At 41.0% G+C, this 17,207-nt stretch overlaps 1 protein-coding gene across 4 annotated transcripts in view; it reads right to left on the reverse strand.

The window, feature by feature from the left end:
• The window catches only part of LOC137658387 (leukotriene A-4 hydrolase), a 124,655-nt gene that overhangs the window by 16,265 nt on the left and 91,183 nt on the right, over positions 1-17,207 (reverse strand). The gene's annotated exons all lie outside the window — the stretch shown is intronic.

Below are 17,207 nucleotides of genomic sequence, written 5' to 3' on the forward strand. Positions count from 1 at the left end.
CCTAAACAGAGCTGTCCAATGACAATTTGCATTACCTTGCTCATGTCTTCCACTAGCGACAAAGTATACAGTATCACGACTGATTATCTGTCATCCACCATTGTTAGAATAATATAAATTAGAAGGGAATGCTAATGAATTTTGTTAAGTACAGGCAGTATTGAAATACAGTAGTTGATTTTAATATAAAAATAGTTTCCTTCTACTAATCTTAGTGTTGTTCATTGTGGCTTGCCACACTGACATGGTAAGGGGCTATGGTGGTTGAATTATAGTATTAGAAAAAGGATTACCACTTGAGATGAATCTTTCCAGCTTCTTCAAGTGTGCTTTCACACTTCTGATCAGTAAGTCCCAGTTTCATAAATTCTATAATCTAACATAACCGTACCAAGATCAAACCTAAACAAACTAGTCCCAAAACTTCATACACTTGGTTGCTTTATTATTTGTTAATAAGTATGACAACCACCACTGCCCAAAGACAAATTCCAATCAACCTAAACAAATTAGTCCCTAAACTTAATATATAAACGTGGAAGCTTTATTATTTGTTAATAAATATAACACCCACCACTACCTAACAACAAATCCCTGAGGAAATTCAGCCACCAGTCCCCTGCAACTATGGTCCTTGATTTTTGTCAGTTTCAAGCCCTGGTAATCTGTTTTTCTATGGGTATTGGTGTTTGTTGACTTGAGGAATGCTAATATGGCATACTAAAGCGAAGGTGTAGCTTCAAATATTCAAACTTGCACCCAAATGTTATGATGAACAGGCTGATATAAGTCTTTTTATAGTTTATATATGAAAACTCTATTTTAATGTTGTTACTGTTCTTAAAATATTTTATTTCAATTATTCACTACTTCTCTTATAATTTATTTATATCCTGATTTCATTTCTTCATTGGGCTATTTTTTACCTATTGGAACACTTGGACTTATAGCATTCATATAAAAAAGTTGTATAAAGTTTTTTCAGTGCTCGTTTCACATCAACTTGTATTTTTCGTATATCTATTTTAAGATATGGATATTTTTTGGGGGGTAATATTTATCATCAACCTTTAATTTGTGTGTGACCAAAGAAACAGGTAGATATTACGCAAACTAAGTGAGGTATAAAGCAAAAATTAACATCATGTACCCCAGACAAATGCAGTGTTTTGCTACATTGTCGGTCAGCGGGAGGGGAAGATGCCTGAACCAAAAGCCAATCAGCAACAAGCTTTCATTCCATGTTCAGTTCCAGTTGCCAACTAGGATGAAACAGACCACAGTTGACCCAGATCCTTCCTAAAACAAATTAAAAACACAGCCAGTTTCTAAAGCCAACAGACCCCTGATCCTGCCAGCCGAAACAGGATGCATTCAATCATTCTTTGCTGAAACTTTAAGATACTCATCTAACATGGTAAAACACTGTCACAGTAACCATACAATATACCTCACCATTAATATAATGGGAGGATTGGATGACAGAGGGATCTTATAGTTCTCTTTGACCTTGAACAGCACTCACAGCTCAGGATGTAGGCTTTCCCATACTTGATAAAATTGGGACAAATTATTTTCTTACTTGTACAATAACTGTGAGACTAAATGAGATTCTCAGTAAGGCCTCTTTTTCATATTAACCTTTGATTTGCTGTATGTCTTACCCTCCTGGCATAGTAGATCTGTCTGTCCACTGTATTTTTGTTGCTATCATCATCATCAGCCTTTCAACAATTAATAAATAAATAAAAGTAGCAAGGGCATTTGGTAGATTTTCATTAAACATTATTATTATTATTACTATCCAAGCTACAACCCTAGTTGGAAAAGCAAGATGCTATAAGCCCAGGGGCTCCAACAGGGAAAAATAGCCCAGTGAGGAAAGGAAATAAGGAAATAAATAAATGAAGAGAACAAATTAAAAATAAATAATTCTAAAATAAGTAACAACGCCAAAACAGACATGTCATATATAAACTATTAACATAAAAAACAAATATGTCATAAATAAACTATAAAAAGACTCATGTCCGCCTGGTCAACAGAAAAGCATTTGCTCCAACTTTGAACTTTTGAAGTTCTACTGATTCAACCATCCGATTAGGAAGATCATTCCACAACTTGGTAACAGCTGGAATAAAACTTCTAGAGTACAGTACTGCGTAGTATTGAGCCTCGTGATGGAGAAGGCCTGGCTATTAGAATTAACTGCCTGCCTAGTATTACGAACAGGATAGAATTGTCCAGGGAGATCTGAATGTAAAGGATGGTCAGAGTTATGAAAAATCTTATGCAACATGCATAATGAACTATTGAACGACGGTGCCAGAGATTAATATCTAGATCAGGAATAAGAAATTTAATAGACCGTAAGTTTCTGTCCAACAAATTAAGATGAGAATCAGCAGCTGAAGACCAGAAAGGAGAACAATACTCAAAACAAGGTAGAATGAAAGAACTGAAACACTTCTTCAGAATAGATTGATCACCGAAAATCTTGAAAGACTTTCTCAATAAGCCTATTTTTTTTGCAATTGAAGAAGAAACAGACCTTATATGTTTCTCAAAAGTAAATTTACTGTCGAGAATCACACCTAAAATTTTGAAAGAGTCATACATATTTAACCCTGGATAGGTACGATGGGTCGTTTGCGACCCCGAGCGTAAAAAAAAAACAGGTTTTTCTCACGTGACTCACCCCCGTGACTGAATTTGTGGGTGATCGACCTGCAGGAGGTGTCTCCCCTACACGCTCTAGTAGTGTCCAGATGTGCATTGCTGTAGCTGTACTCCTTCCCCGATTTCTGAGGCGCGTCGGGGTCGTTCGCGACCGAGTTTACCCTTCTAAGGTAGTTTGCATAATTATCAAAGTTATTACGTATTATGAAATTGTCGTAGAATGGTGCAACTTGTATAGGTTATCAGTTGTGGAAAGTCTTGGTGGATTGTTTGGCTACCATGTGCATGATTTTTTTTTTCAGTTAAAATGTCGTTCATCACCACGAGGACCATTTTACCGCGAGTGCCCCTTTTTCATTTTTTTTCATTTTTTTGCCAAGTCATTTTTCCGTAAGATATTGCCAAATAGGGTCGTAAAACTTTTGCTTGTTTAGTGTTGGAAAGTGTGTCTAGATGATCTGGCTACCCATGCATGACTTTGTTTTTGTCAGATACGACGTAGTTATTGGTATATTGGGTATTTAACTGTGGTTACCAATTTCTGTTTTTTTTCAATATTTGTAAAAATTACTACGTAGTAAGGAATTGCCGTATATTATTCATTTTTTTTTCATGTTTATGTGTTAGAAAGTGTGCCTTGATGGTTGGGCTAACACGTGCATGTCTTTTTTTTTATCTGAGATGCCGTATATTAGAATGTCGGGCATTTTACCGCGAGTGTCCCTTTTTCATTTTTTTTCATTTTTGTGCCAAGTCATTTTTCCGTAAGATATTGCGAAATAGTGTCGTAAAACTTTTGCTTTTTTAGTGTTGGAAAGTGTGTCTAGATGATCTGGCTACCCATGCGTGATTTTGTTTTTGTCAGATACGACGTAGTTATTGGTATATTGGGTATTTAACTGCGGTTGCCAATTTCTGTTTTTTTTCAATATTTGTAAAAATTTACTACGTAGTAAGGAATTGCCGTATATTATTGATTTTTTTTTCATGTTTATGTGTTAGAAAGTGTGCCTTGATGGTTGGGCTAACACGTGCATGTCTTTTTTTTTATCTGAGATGCCGTATATTAGAATGTTGGGCATTTTTCCGCGAGTGCCCCTTTTTATTTGTTTTGCATTTTTTTGCTTAGTCATGTTACCGTAAGGAATTGGCAAGTAGTGTCGCAAAACTTATATTTTTATAGTGTTGGAAAGTGTTTCTAGATGATCTGGCTACCCATGCCTATTTTTTTTTAGCCAGATATGGCGTATATATAAGTATGTGTTCGATTTTCCTGTGATTGCCATTTTTTCGTTTTTTCCCATTTCTTTCAAAATTACTACGTACTAAGGAACTATCACAGAGTAATATTTCATTTATATGTTTATTTGTCGGAAAATGTGCCTTGATGGTTTGCCTAGCACGTGGCTGAAATTTTTTTTTTCTGAAATGCCGTATATTAGAATGGCCATTTTTCCACGAGTGCCCCTTTTTATTTGTTTTGCATTTTTTTGCTTAGTCATGTTACCGTAAGGAATTGGCAAGTAGTGTCGCAAAACTTATAATTTTATAGTGTTGGAAAGTGTTTCTAGATGATCTGGCTACCCATGCCTATCTTCTTTTTTTAGCCAGATATGGCGTATATATAGGTATGTGTTCGATTTTCCTGTGATTGCCATTTTTTCGTTTTTTCCCATTTCTTTCAAAATTACTACGTACTAAGGAACTATCACAGAGTAATTATTCATTTAGATGTTTATTTGTCGGAAAATGTGCCTTGATGGTTTGCCTAGCACGTGGCTGAATTTTTTTTTTCTGAAATGCCGTATATTAGAATGTTAGCCATTTTTCCGCGAGTGCCCCTTTTTATTTGTTTTGCATTTTTTTGCTTAGTCATGTTACCGTAAGGAATTGGCAAGTAGTGTCGCAAAACTTATATTTTCATAGTGTTGGAAAGTGTTTCTAGATGATCTGGCTACCCATGCCTATCTTTTTTTTAGCCAGATATGGCGTATATATAGGTATGTGTTCGATTTTCCTGTGATTGCCATTTTTTCGTTTTTTCCCAATTCTTTCAAAATTACTACGTACTAAGGAACTATCACAGAGTAATGATTCCTCTAGATGTTTATTTGTCGGAAAATTTTGTTTACTTTTTTTTTGATTGAATATCATCAATTTTTTTTAGCTAAAATATTATATTGTTTTACATTTTTTTTTTTCGATTTTATTTCCCTTCAAAAAAATTTTTTTGGGTCAGAATTTTAATTTTATAGTCGTAAAATAATCGTCAATTATCCAGCAACCCACCATACAATTTTTATGCATATCCAATAATAATTAGATTAGTAAATAACACCTTGAAATTGACATACCCTTCCTACATTTCAAGTGGCAGATTAGGGAGTCTGAGTCAGTGTGGTTGGCGGCCATTTTGTGGACATATCCGAAGCGTAAGCTGCCCTATCTATATATATTCTTGTTCCCTATAGAATTTGTGATATTTTGGTATATTTTTACCTGCATAAATATCATATTATATATTAAATATATGTATTTTTTTACGAAATTTCTAAGTACTCAAAAAATTACCTTTAGATATGGCCCCTGATATAAATGTAATTTACAAAATAATGAAGATTTTTTTACATATTTCTATTTTAGGATAACATATGTTTATTCCCTAAAAAAAGTAGCCACTTCCTATTTCATTTGGGTACCCAAAAAAATTCATGAAATTTGGACAAATTTTTTTGGCCAAAAAAAGTTACCCTTTTTTTCTCATTTCAGATCTTCACCTCCATGGGTCTGACTTCATCCAAAATACATCAAGATGTGTCCTAAACATTCAAGAATCAATTCCTAAAAGGAATTGTGTATATATGTATAGACTTTTTTTTTATGAATTTTTGTCAGGTCTTTTTTTTTTTCTACTTAATTTTTTAAAATATTTATAATAAATAGTTTTTCTGCAGATGAGTAGTATTTATCTTTACAGTTGTTTTAAGCATTCATTGAAGTTTTTTTTTGGCAAAAGAAAAAAGGAGGTTACTGCAAAAACTGATTTTTCAAGAATTTTTTTTGCCGTCGGGGTCGTTCGCGTCCGAGTATACCCTTAAAGGGGTGTCCGAGGAGCGTACCTATCCAGGGTTAAAGAAACATTATCAATACTGAGATCCGGATGTTGAGGAGCCACCGTCCTTGACCTACTTACAATCATACTTTGAGTTTTGTTAGGATTCAACTTCATACCCCATAATTTGCACCATGCACTAATTCTAGCTAAATCTCTATTAAGGGATTCACCAACCCTAGATCTACATTCAGGGGATGGAATTGATGCAAAGAGAGTAGCATCATCTGCATATGCAACAAGCTTGTTTTCTAGGCCAAACCACATGTCATGTGTATATACTGTAGTATGAAAAGTAATGGGCCAAGAACACTACCCTGTGGAACACCGGATATCACATTCCTATAATCACTATGGTGCCCATCAACAACAACTCTTTGAGATCTATTACTTAAAAAATCAATAATAATGCTAAGAAACAACCCACCCACTCCCAACTGTTTCAGTTTGAAAACAAGGGCCTCATGATTAACACGGTCAAAGGCAGCACTAAAATCAAGGCCAATCATACAAACTTCCCGACCACAATCAAGGGATTTCTATACAGCATTGGAGATTGTAAGAAGGGCATCACATGCTCCAAGGCCTTTACGAAAACCAAATTGCAAACTAGGGAGTAGATGATTACCTTCAGCAAACCTATTAAGACGTTTTGCCAGAAGACGTTCAAAAACTTTAGATAATATGGGAGTTATGGAAATTGGGCGGTAATCAGTGGGACTTGAGCTACCACAAACATTACCAATTCTCCAACTAGTGCTAAAAGCTCCTCTTCTTGCTAACTTGCGCAAAATAACATATAACTTTGGAGCTAAGAAATCTGCTGTTTTTATAAAAAACAAAGGAAAAATACCATTTGGGTCTACACCTCCATAAGCATCAAGGTCCACCAACAGAGCTTTAATCTCACGAGATCGAAAAGCTAAACTAGTTAGTTTAGCCTCAGGAAAACAGGAATGAGGAAGTTCAAGTTTTTCATTACTCTGTTTACTGTCAAAAACATCAGCCAAAAGGGTTGCCTTTTCCTTTGGACAGTGAGTGACTGAGCCATCTGGTTTAAGTAAAGGAGGAACTGTTGCATCTACACCAAAGAGTGCAGATTTAAGGGTAGACCACCATTTATGTTCCTGAGTTATACTAGAAAGTGTTTCTTTTATGGTTAAATTGTACTCCTTTTCAGTTGAGGCATAAACTCTCTGAGCAAAAGCTCGAAGCTGAGTATAGTTGTTCCAGGTCAAATCTGATCTGTTACCCTTCCAAAGATGATAGGCCTCCTGTTTCTCCAAATAAGCACGTCTACAATCATCATTGAACCACGGTTTGTCCTTAACTCGGTACCTTAGCACACGAGAAGGGATACGCCTATCAATTATGTTGACTAGATTCTCATTCAAAGGGACAACAGGATCTACACTATTATATAATTGTGACCAATTCAAGCACAAAAGGTCATGTAAAATCCCATTTCAGTCTGCTTGGGATTTCATATAAATTTTACAAGAATATGATATATCAGGGACAGGCTGCTCAGTCTTCACTAATAATGAAATCAAGGCATGATCAGATGTCCCGACTGGAGAACCAACCTTACTAGTTATAATGCCAGGGGAGTCAGTGTATACGAGGTCCAAGCAATTACCAGACCTGTGAGTAGCTTCATTTATGATTTGCTCACAGCCTGATTCAGAGGCAAAGTCTAAAGCTCTTAAGCCATGGCGATCGGTAGGAGAGATAGAACTTAACCAATCCCTATGGTGAGCATTAAAATCACCAACAAAGACAAAAGAAGCCTTTCTATCATCTTCTTGTATCTTAGCCATAATGGTAAGAAGACAATCGAAGATATAATCATCCATGTCTGGATTCCGGTAGATCGAACACAAATAAAAGTTGTTATGCCTGCCACAAACTTTTATTACCTGAATCTCATGACATTCACATTGATAGCAGGACTTATGAGAAGCAGGGTACTCGGTCCTAATATACACCGCCATTCCCCTGGCCCTAGGGATGGCATCACGTTTCAACATTATTGGCTTCTTAAAACCAGTTATAAGGAGCTCAGATGAGTGCCTCATATTAGAAACCAAAGTTTCTGAGCACAAAAGAATATCATACTGACTGGACGCAACTGTAAGGTCTTGGATATTTGCATGAAGACCACGAATATTGCAATACAGAAGACGACATTGACGAAATCTAGGACGTACTGGTCCCGGATTTCGCTCAATGTCTCCAGACAGCATAAGAATTAATAGAAATAAAAAAGAGACATCATACTTAAAAACTAGATTAACAAGAATTATAACAAAAACAATACGTACAAAATTATAAACAAAGTGATTGATGATACCCATAGACTATAGTATGCAGAATTAGCTTAGAAAGGCATCAGCTAAAAAAAATTTCTAATAACTTAAGAAAATTCACATGAACTTTGACAGTACAACATTAAATGTACCAAAAACCTGTATAGAGAATCTAAAAAACATTTCATACCAACAAGAAATTCCATTTATAATTCTTCATACTATCAAGGGAAATTAATTACATAAAAAATGGAATTTTGATAAAATTTCTTCTTATTTCTATAATCGCCTGATGTTCATATTGCGAGTATACTTTTTACTGTAAGTAGAGCCGGTCTGTTGCTCTAGATTCAATAGCAATCCTATGTGTTGTTGTACATAGGAATTGATTTTGGGTGATGATCTTCCTTATTATTCCCCTATTTCTGTCATGTTGTAGATAAATAGGTAGCCTATTTGACAAAATACAGTAGTTGCTGGCAGAGGCAAGGGACAATAGTTGCTTTCTTTAACCTACTAGACAATCATTGCTGATCTAGACCTGTATTATAATCTGCTTCCTGCCTTGTTACCCACAGGGAAAGTATGAAGTATTTATGGAACTGGAGAGAGTACACTACGTTGAGCTCACCATTACGAATAAGTGAAAAACTTTAAATGCTGGATTTTCAAGCTAATTTACTTATGGAAGTGTTCTTGAAACGCTGTCCTTTACAGTTAATGCTCATGCTTTAGATGTCTGTCTTTTAGCGAATACTAATATCGTCATCTAAATCATGACCCGAAGGTAACTTATATAAACTCCAATACTTATTATGAAACTGATCAGCTTGTGCTGAAATTTAAATTTTTATCTTGCCCATAGAAGTCTATACAATAAGCCCGCCCATTAACATAGGATACAAGTGGCTGGTCAAGAGCACTTACTTAAGAGAGTGGAGCGATATTAGGACTGAAAGACAAAGTTAGGAACTGCGTAATGATGCCGTGGTGATTGGCATTAAGGGTTACATTGTCTCAATACTGTACTAGCCTACTGAAAGGAAAGAAAACAGGAATTTTTTGCTTTTGGGGGTAAACGTCAATATACGCCAGGATTTGAGAAAGAAGTCATTTGAACATCAGAAGAGGTTCATAGAAATAATAACAATTAAAGTAACATATCCAGGAGGCTAACAAGATTTTCCAACATCAAGCAGACAAAGAGGGTTGCTCAATACCTGGGATCAAAGGTGTATTTGTGCCCTGCTATCAACCATTCACCAAATATAACAAATTTGGAAATAATTTGTATTTTTCCTAACATACAAACCTGGAGCTATTTATAATAGGGTATTACTTTCGGCGCAGCTGAAAGAAGAGCCATGATAATTTTAGTGAGGGATAACTACCCCATCCGCTAGTTAGCGGGTGGGGGTGGGGTAGACTGGCTACCCTGCTCACTCACACTTCTCGGCTGAGTAACCACTTTGCTTTATGGCAGGACTTCTTGGGGGACAGGGTGGCGGGCCAATTTGTATAATTAGCTCCACGTTTGTATGTTAGAAAGAATAAAAATAATTTCCAAATTTGTTATTTGTTCCGACACAGATACAAACCTTCGCTATTCATAATAGGGTGACTTACTCTTAGGAGGGAGGAAGTCCTCACCAACTGGCCTTGGTCATGACCCGGAGTCCTCTCTATTTCGATCTGTGATCGATAGTAGAAGGGACCCTACCCTCGCTAAAATCAAGTGCCAATATGAGGTAATGCACTGATAGCGGCCTGCAAAAGCTTGTGTGTGAGTGGAACTAACAGTGTGGTTTGTCTTTACCATAGGAACTCGAGTAGAGAACCTATTGTTCTTAAAGATTTACCCAATACCCACCCTCTAAAAGGTATTGGGGACGTAACAAAGAATTCTTCTATACTTAGGAGGCACAAGGGAAATGGGTCTTACCTGCAGCGAGGTGAGGTCAGCTATGCTGAGGCTTGCGGAGCTGTTTTCCCCAGAGGGGAGAAGGTAAAAGGAAGAAAGGAGCCAGACATTCTTACTCATTCACCCAAGACTAATCCAGGTAGCCTCAGCCCTCAACCCTCTGCTACTTGTCCATCAAGGAGCCTGAGGTGTTTAGACCATTTGTTGTGCGACCACCACAGGACCAATGGAAAAGGTCTCCATGTTCTTGTGGGTTACGTCTTTGCAGGTAGTGGGCCGTAAAGGTGGATTGACGCTTCCACATGCTCACTTAAAGTATCTGCACCACAGAGTAGTTTCTTTAACGCCAGGGACGTAGCAACGTCAGTGACGTTACTAGCTCTGGGTCTTAGGATGGAGGAGAGTCTAGATTAAGAGTAATCTCAATTGCCTTCCGATCCCAGAGGGGAAGGAAATCCTTGAGGTCCTCCTCTTGACCTTCCCCGTGCTGGTCAACAGTGCCGACACACAGGGGCGAGCTGGTATCGTTCTTTTAAGGTAACCCCACAGACTCCTCACTCGGTAAAACCCCTGTTGATGGGTTTCTGGTTACCGAACGAAGACTTTATTTGAAATGGGCTGCACCTAGGGTACAGCATACTCGGATTTGAGTCTTGGCAATCCACTCAGGGTCGCCGCTGAGGATTACTTCTCCCCGACTCCTAGGGTAGGAGACATCAGAGATTAGATCATACAACACACTAACTCTCTTGGTCAAAAGCCCAAGTGAGTAGAAAAGGCGTCTTCTGTGTAAGGAAGCGATCTGCTGCTGGGCCTACGGTTCGTAGAGAGGGGCCCCCAGAGACTGAAGGACCCGAAACGCGTTCCCAGGAGGAGGTTGAGATCCGACGGGGGACAAATTATGTCATACTTGCATAGGTAAAGGCATCGATGGGAAAGAATCCCCTTCCACGACATCAGTCACTAAGGACCGAACACTTCGCCTGGAAGACCGACTCTGAAAAGTGTCAGAGGTGCCTAGACGTCTTTCCCATAATCTGATGCGAAAGGCCTCTCAGAGAGGGGTGGTGTAGGATCGTCCCAGGCGAGAAGTCGAAGCAAAGCTATGGCTTAGGAAAGTGTTAGCATGTGGCTGCTTGGAAGATCGTGCCGTGGAGGAAGATCCCTCGGAACTCCGCCAGGAGCTGTAGAAGGTCCGGGAACCATAGCAAAGCTATTGGAGCTCCGTTAGGGGCTGCAGAAGGTCTAGGAACCATTCTGCGGAATGCCATAGCGAAGCTATTGGAGTCATTGATAAGATCCTGCTTATCCTGACTCGGCTGAGGACTTTTTCACCAGACCGAATGGGGGGGGGGGGAAACAAGGCACACCTCTAGGCCGCCCCACCGATCTTGGAATACATCTTGTGAGGGACTGGGGAACGGTCGAGTGGGAGCCTGAAGATCAGGGCCGCTGCAAGCATAACCACAGTCGGGGACCCCACAAAGTTAAGACTTTGTTGGATACAAGATGATTCCAAGACACTAGGAGCCCAATATCTGGGTGGTTTTGCAAGCACATTCCTATACCAGGAATGACGTGAGCAGATGGGGGCAACTAGTTGTCCTCTGTCCATCTAAGGCTTCGTACTGCTAGATGGTTCTCTAAGAGAGGTGAATGCTGGTACCTTCCTGAATCGGGCCAACAGACGAGGATGGAATGGTATGGCATATGCCCCCCCACTCTCTTTTGATGCATGATAGAGAGCATCAGGTCCAGAGGGAAGACGAGAAGACAGGCCTCTTTGCAGAAGCTCTCGTCTGCGGATTGTCCAGTGGTGAGGGGGGGTAGTGCATAGCAATAAACACCTCGAGATGATGTCGAGACATGTAAACAATTGCATGTTCTTGCAACGAAGGGGAACAGCCTGTTCTCCCTCCAACTGCCACTAATCCAGGGTGGTTGACCGAATAAGACCGATACCAAACGGTAAACCAGTTAATCAGTACAGCTTATGTTATAATAGCTAATCTCCATAGAGATCGCTTTTTGGACAAGAGACTATACGGTAATCACTGAACACATCCAACCAAACCCAAGAGGGGATTGAGACGTATCATCAATCTATTGTTGGGTGGGTAAAGAGCATAAGTCTACTACTGAGTAGTAACACCGAACTATGCGTATGACAAGCATACGTGTGTAGTTCGACTTAAAAGTCTTGTCCGGAACTCAGTTGGAGAACGTTGGAAACGTTCGTAACGGAGGTTTCTCCTTCTCAGGACAAAAAACGTTCGTACTTCTCCGTCTCCGATCAGTAAACTAGCATTTATATTAAATGTTCCCTACTAGGGAACAGATATGCTTATGAGAAGTTTCCAGCCAAAGCCTTTGTAGGAGACTAAGACTTCCGATCGGGGGAAAGGAAAAAATGCCTATAAGGAGGCAGAACGTAAATGCCGTATGTCTGGTTACAGGAAAGTAGCCAAGCAGTGTACTAAATAACCTGGTTTCAGTAAGGGATATAAATATACAACTTAATGGAACGGAGTTCTAATTGGAAAATGTATATAGCCCTTATTGGCAGAAAGATCGCTTGCACGCATATATGTACTTGTCCATTTGCGCTAGCGCAAGCGTATTCTCTGCCTCCAGGAAACGTTTGCAACAAATCCGGTTGTGGGAATAATGTATGTGCGACGAATCGCAACATTATTGCCGAAAGAATTTTGATCGTTGACTAACTGTAATATTTTCTTGAATGAGAGCATACATGTTCTTAAACAAAAATATACAGTTATAGAGGCAATCATTTCCCCTTTGGTTTACCCCTCCTCTTTATATGAGGAGCTAGCCAGTGTTTATTACACAGAAACGGATGTCTGTTTACCTGTGGGCGGGGTTTGAAACGTTCGTAACGTAATGAAAAGATGCCCACGCCGTTGCTATTGTTCTTTTAACGTCAGCTAACACTGTTCCTTCGGGACTAATTGTTCGAAACAACAACCCTGTAAGGTAAGAATAGAGAGTCTCGGAAGACTATCGTGTAAAAAGGCAAGTCGTTATACTCAGGGTACAATGACGGGGGAGGCTGCCTCCATCAAAGGGTAGAACCAAGTTAAAGACCATAACCTCGCGGTTTTGTCTTGGCTAGAGTGCATGCTCCGGGAAGGCTTACGGCCTTCATGAAGTTTTAACACCCATTGAAGTTTTGTAAAAACTTCTCAGGAACGAGTCTCCCCAAAAAGGGTGAAGTCTGGTATGTGGGAGGGTTTGCTTCAAGAAGGCCAGACATAATTGCCATCGACCGCTTACCTAAAGAGATTACCATCGACCGCTTACCTAAAGAGGTTGCCATCGAACGCTTTCTCGACAGTGAGAAAAACTACCATCTAATTCAGGCAAGGCCTGCCAGGGGAAATGAACTGCAATATAAAGCATTTTCATTCCCCGCTCATTTCCATCAGCTAACCCAACCACTCGAAGTGGGAAGGTGGAGGAAAGATGATGGTATTTAGTTCGTAAACGAAAGGATCGGTGCTGGCGAAACCAGGCTAGCTGATATAGTAATCAGCTGGGAGTGTAGAGTGAAGTATCAAGTCACACCTTTGGAAGACCCATCCCGTAGGGGGGGGGGGGGGGGGTCGACCATAGAGTTTTCAGAAAACTCTAGATCGCGGAAACAGAGAGATTTGGATGAGTACCTAGGAGTTTAGAATCTATTTGTGAATTCCTTTCTCACGACATTAAGATGTTGTGTCGAAAACCTGCAGGAACTCTGTCACTGATTCCTGATGTAATTTCCAGGAATCGTGATACGTGACCAGGACCCAAAGGAACTGGGTCATAGTTATCTGTATAGAATCTTAAACCCTTACTCAACAGGCATCCCTCTGTCATCAGAGTAAAACTCTTGATGACGATGGGCGCGCGAACAATTCATGGGACGAGAGTTCAAAAACTATGTCATGAGAGCAAACCTCTTGTGCACTCGTGAACACTCTGTCATATAAGTATGGTTATGATCACGAGAACCCAAAGGTTCAGCGTGAACTGCGTTGTGAGACCCCGAAGGATCATAAGTTGTTCGCGCACTTCAACCGATTGCGTGCAACTCGTTGTTCGTGCGTGCGAGCCAATATGATCGTGCGTGTGCTCCAATCCGATCGTGCGCACGCCAATATGGTCGTGCGCTCCTATCCGATCGTGTGCGCTGCTCTTACGCCGCACTGTTGGTAAGCGGAAGGGAGCTCGTGCGCGTGCCCTTCCCGATTGCGCGCACATTTTTCGCGCATAAGGTTATTCGTGCACCTGGCACGCATAAGGTTGCTCGCGAGCATGGCGCGCCACAGGATATTCACGCGCATGGCGCGCCACAGGATGTTCGCACACATGGCGCGCAACAGATGTTCGCACACATGGCGCGCAACAGATGTTCGAGCCCATGACGAGCAACAGGATGTTCGTGCATATGGCGCACCAAAGGATGAACCCGCGCGCCATGATTGCCATTTTGTTTGCGCGCTAAGACGGTCGTGAGCAGCAAGTCGGTCGTGCGCGCCAATTTGGCCATGCGCACCAATTTGGCCGTGCACGCCAACTTGGTCGTGCGCGCGAGAGCTCTCAGGTTGGTGAGAGACCTCACTGCTACACTCACCCGAAGGTTCACGATAGCTTGTGTTGTGTGAGCGCGAACGATCAACACAAAGAGAGTTTGAAAACTCTCTCAAAAAAAGAATGACTCAGGTCACGAGAACCCGAAGTTCAACGTGAATTGTATTGTGCGAACCCGAAGGGTCAGCGCAACGAGAAACCGAAGTTTCCGTCACTAAACACCAAAGTGTCGGAGTGACTAAAGTTACGAGAGCCCAAGGGTTCTGCGTAACTAATGTTACGAGACCCCGAAGGTCAGCGTAACGAGAAACCGAAGTTTCCCCGTCACAAAACACCGAAGTGTCAGTGACTAAAGTTTCGAGAGCCCTAGGGTTCAACGTAACTGATGTTACGAGACCCCGAAGGATCAGCGTAACGAGAAACCGCTGTTTCCCTGTCACAACACACCGGAGTGTTAGGAGTGACTAAAGTTACGAGAGCCCAAGGGTTCAGCGTAACTAATGTTACGAGACCCCGAAGGGTCAGCTCAACGAGAAACCGAAGTTTCCCTGTCACAAAACACCGAAGTGTCAGAGTGACTAAAGCTACGAGAGCCCAAGGGTTCAGCATAACTAATGTTACGAGATCCCGAAGGATCAGCGCAACGAGGAAACGAGGTTCCTCTGTCACGAGACCTCGAAAGGTCAGCGTGAATGATGGCACAAGTTCCAGAAGGCTCAACGTAACCATCGTTACGAGAGCCCGAAGGTTCAGCGTAACTGAAACCCAAAGGTTTCGAGCGGAGTCCCGCAGGACTCCTACTGTCATGAGACCCCGCAGGATCAACATGACAAAGGTTCAAGATAACACCTCCGCATAAGAGGTTTGTTCTCACGAAGGAGAATGTCGCTTAAGAGAAAGCTCTCGCTCCGCCCCAGAAGGAGAACCCAAAAGCGTAACAGGGGACCGCCAATGCCCAGGGGCGGTCTTCTCTCGAGGACGAGAGACTCGTTCCCCCAAAGGGATAACCAGCTTCGGAGAAAGCTCTGCCACCGCCCCTGGTGGATCAGCAAGCTCCTACAAGTTATTTCTCGCGAACGAGAGGTTAGTTCTCCCGAAGGAGATCGCCTAAGACAAGCTTTCTCCCAGCTTTATGGGAATAAAGCATAGGCGTAAGAGATATCTCTCGCGAACGAGGGAGAAGTCCTCTCGAAGGAGGACATCGTCAAAGACAAGGTTTCTCCCAGCTCTATGGGATAAAAAGCGTAGGCTTAATAATCTCTCTCTCGCGAACGAGCGTGAAGTCCTCCTGAAGAAGGACATCGCCTACAACAAGCTTTCTCCCAGATCAATGGGAAAAAAGCGTAGGCGTAAGAACTCTCTCTCGCAAACGAGAGAAGTCCTCCCGAAGGAGGACATCGCCTAAGGCAAGCTTTCTCCCAGCTCTATGGGAAACAAGCGTAGGCGTAAAAATCTCTCTCGCGAACTAGAGAGAAGTCCTCCCGCAAGAGGACATAGCCTAAGTAAAGCTTTATCCCAGCTCTATTGGAAAAAAGCATAGGCGAAAACAAAAATCACTCACTCTCTCTCTCGCGAGAGAGAGAGAGAGAGAGAGAGAGAGAAAGAGAGAGAAAGAGAGAGAAAGTTCCCCTCAGAGGAGGAACAAGATGAAGGTTGATAGCGAATGCTACCTCGTAATGAGAGCAGCTCACGAGCTACTACATGGAGCGCAGGATAACGAACAGGGCGGTCGTTGCACTCGGCCTTGTGTTCTACGTCACTGTTACCTGTAAGTTGTTATCAATTACAATTCATGCTCTGAAGCACAAAATACACTATTCGGGGAATAAGTCACTCCTTGTAGGAATTCCTCGAAAGGGAGCTGAACTACAGTATTATACACTTTAAACCTGTAATGAAACAAACACACGGCAGTGTTGAGAACCTGCCGCCCATCAGTCCAGGGAAGGGCGGCAATGACAATTCCCTACGGCGGAGGCAGTTGGATACGATGTCAACAGCAATTAAAGTTACACGTATCTAATAACGTATATTTCCATTTATACATATATACACTCAAATATATGTAAGATAAATGAAAACACACAAGAAAAATAAAAAATAAAAATAAAGAAAAACATCAAGGCCAGTCTTTGCGGGAAAGAAGGGCAGCATGTCCGTCCTCTACCGGGCCAAAAAGTAAAGTGGTTACTCAGCCGAGAAGTGTGAGTGAGCGGGGTAGCCAGTCTACCCCACCCCCCACCCGCTAACTAGCAGATGGGGTAGTTATCCCTCACTAAAATTATCCTGCCTCGTCTTTCAGCTGCGCCGAAAGTAATACCCTATTATAAATAGCGAAGGTTTGTATCTGTGTCGGAAAAAATCTTTTTTTCAAAAGGCAATCAAGAATGGTGTCTTGAATGAGGACCAGCAGGAGTTGGGCAAAAGTATCAGTGATTGGTTTGTAATGAAACAAATTCAGAATTTTTTTACGAGAAACTATAGTGCATCATAAGCCTGGGATGATAGATCAGTAAATACAATACTGTACAGCACATAGTAAAAAAAAAAAAAAAACCCATTTTGAAATATCAATGCATTAGCCCCACAAGAA

The sequence above is a fragment of the Palaemon carinicauda genome, chromosome 1 (genome assembly GCF_036898095.1).
Source record: "Palaemon carinicauda isolate YSFRI2023 chromosome 1, ASM3689809v2, whole genome shotgun sequence".
In the NCBI taxonomy this organism is placed as follows: Eukaryota; Metazoa; Arthropoda; class Malacostraca; order Decapoda; family Palaemonidae; genus Palaemon; species Palaemon carinicauda.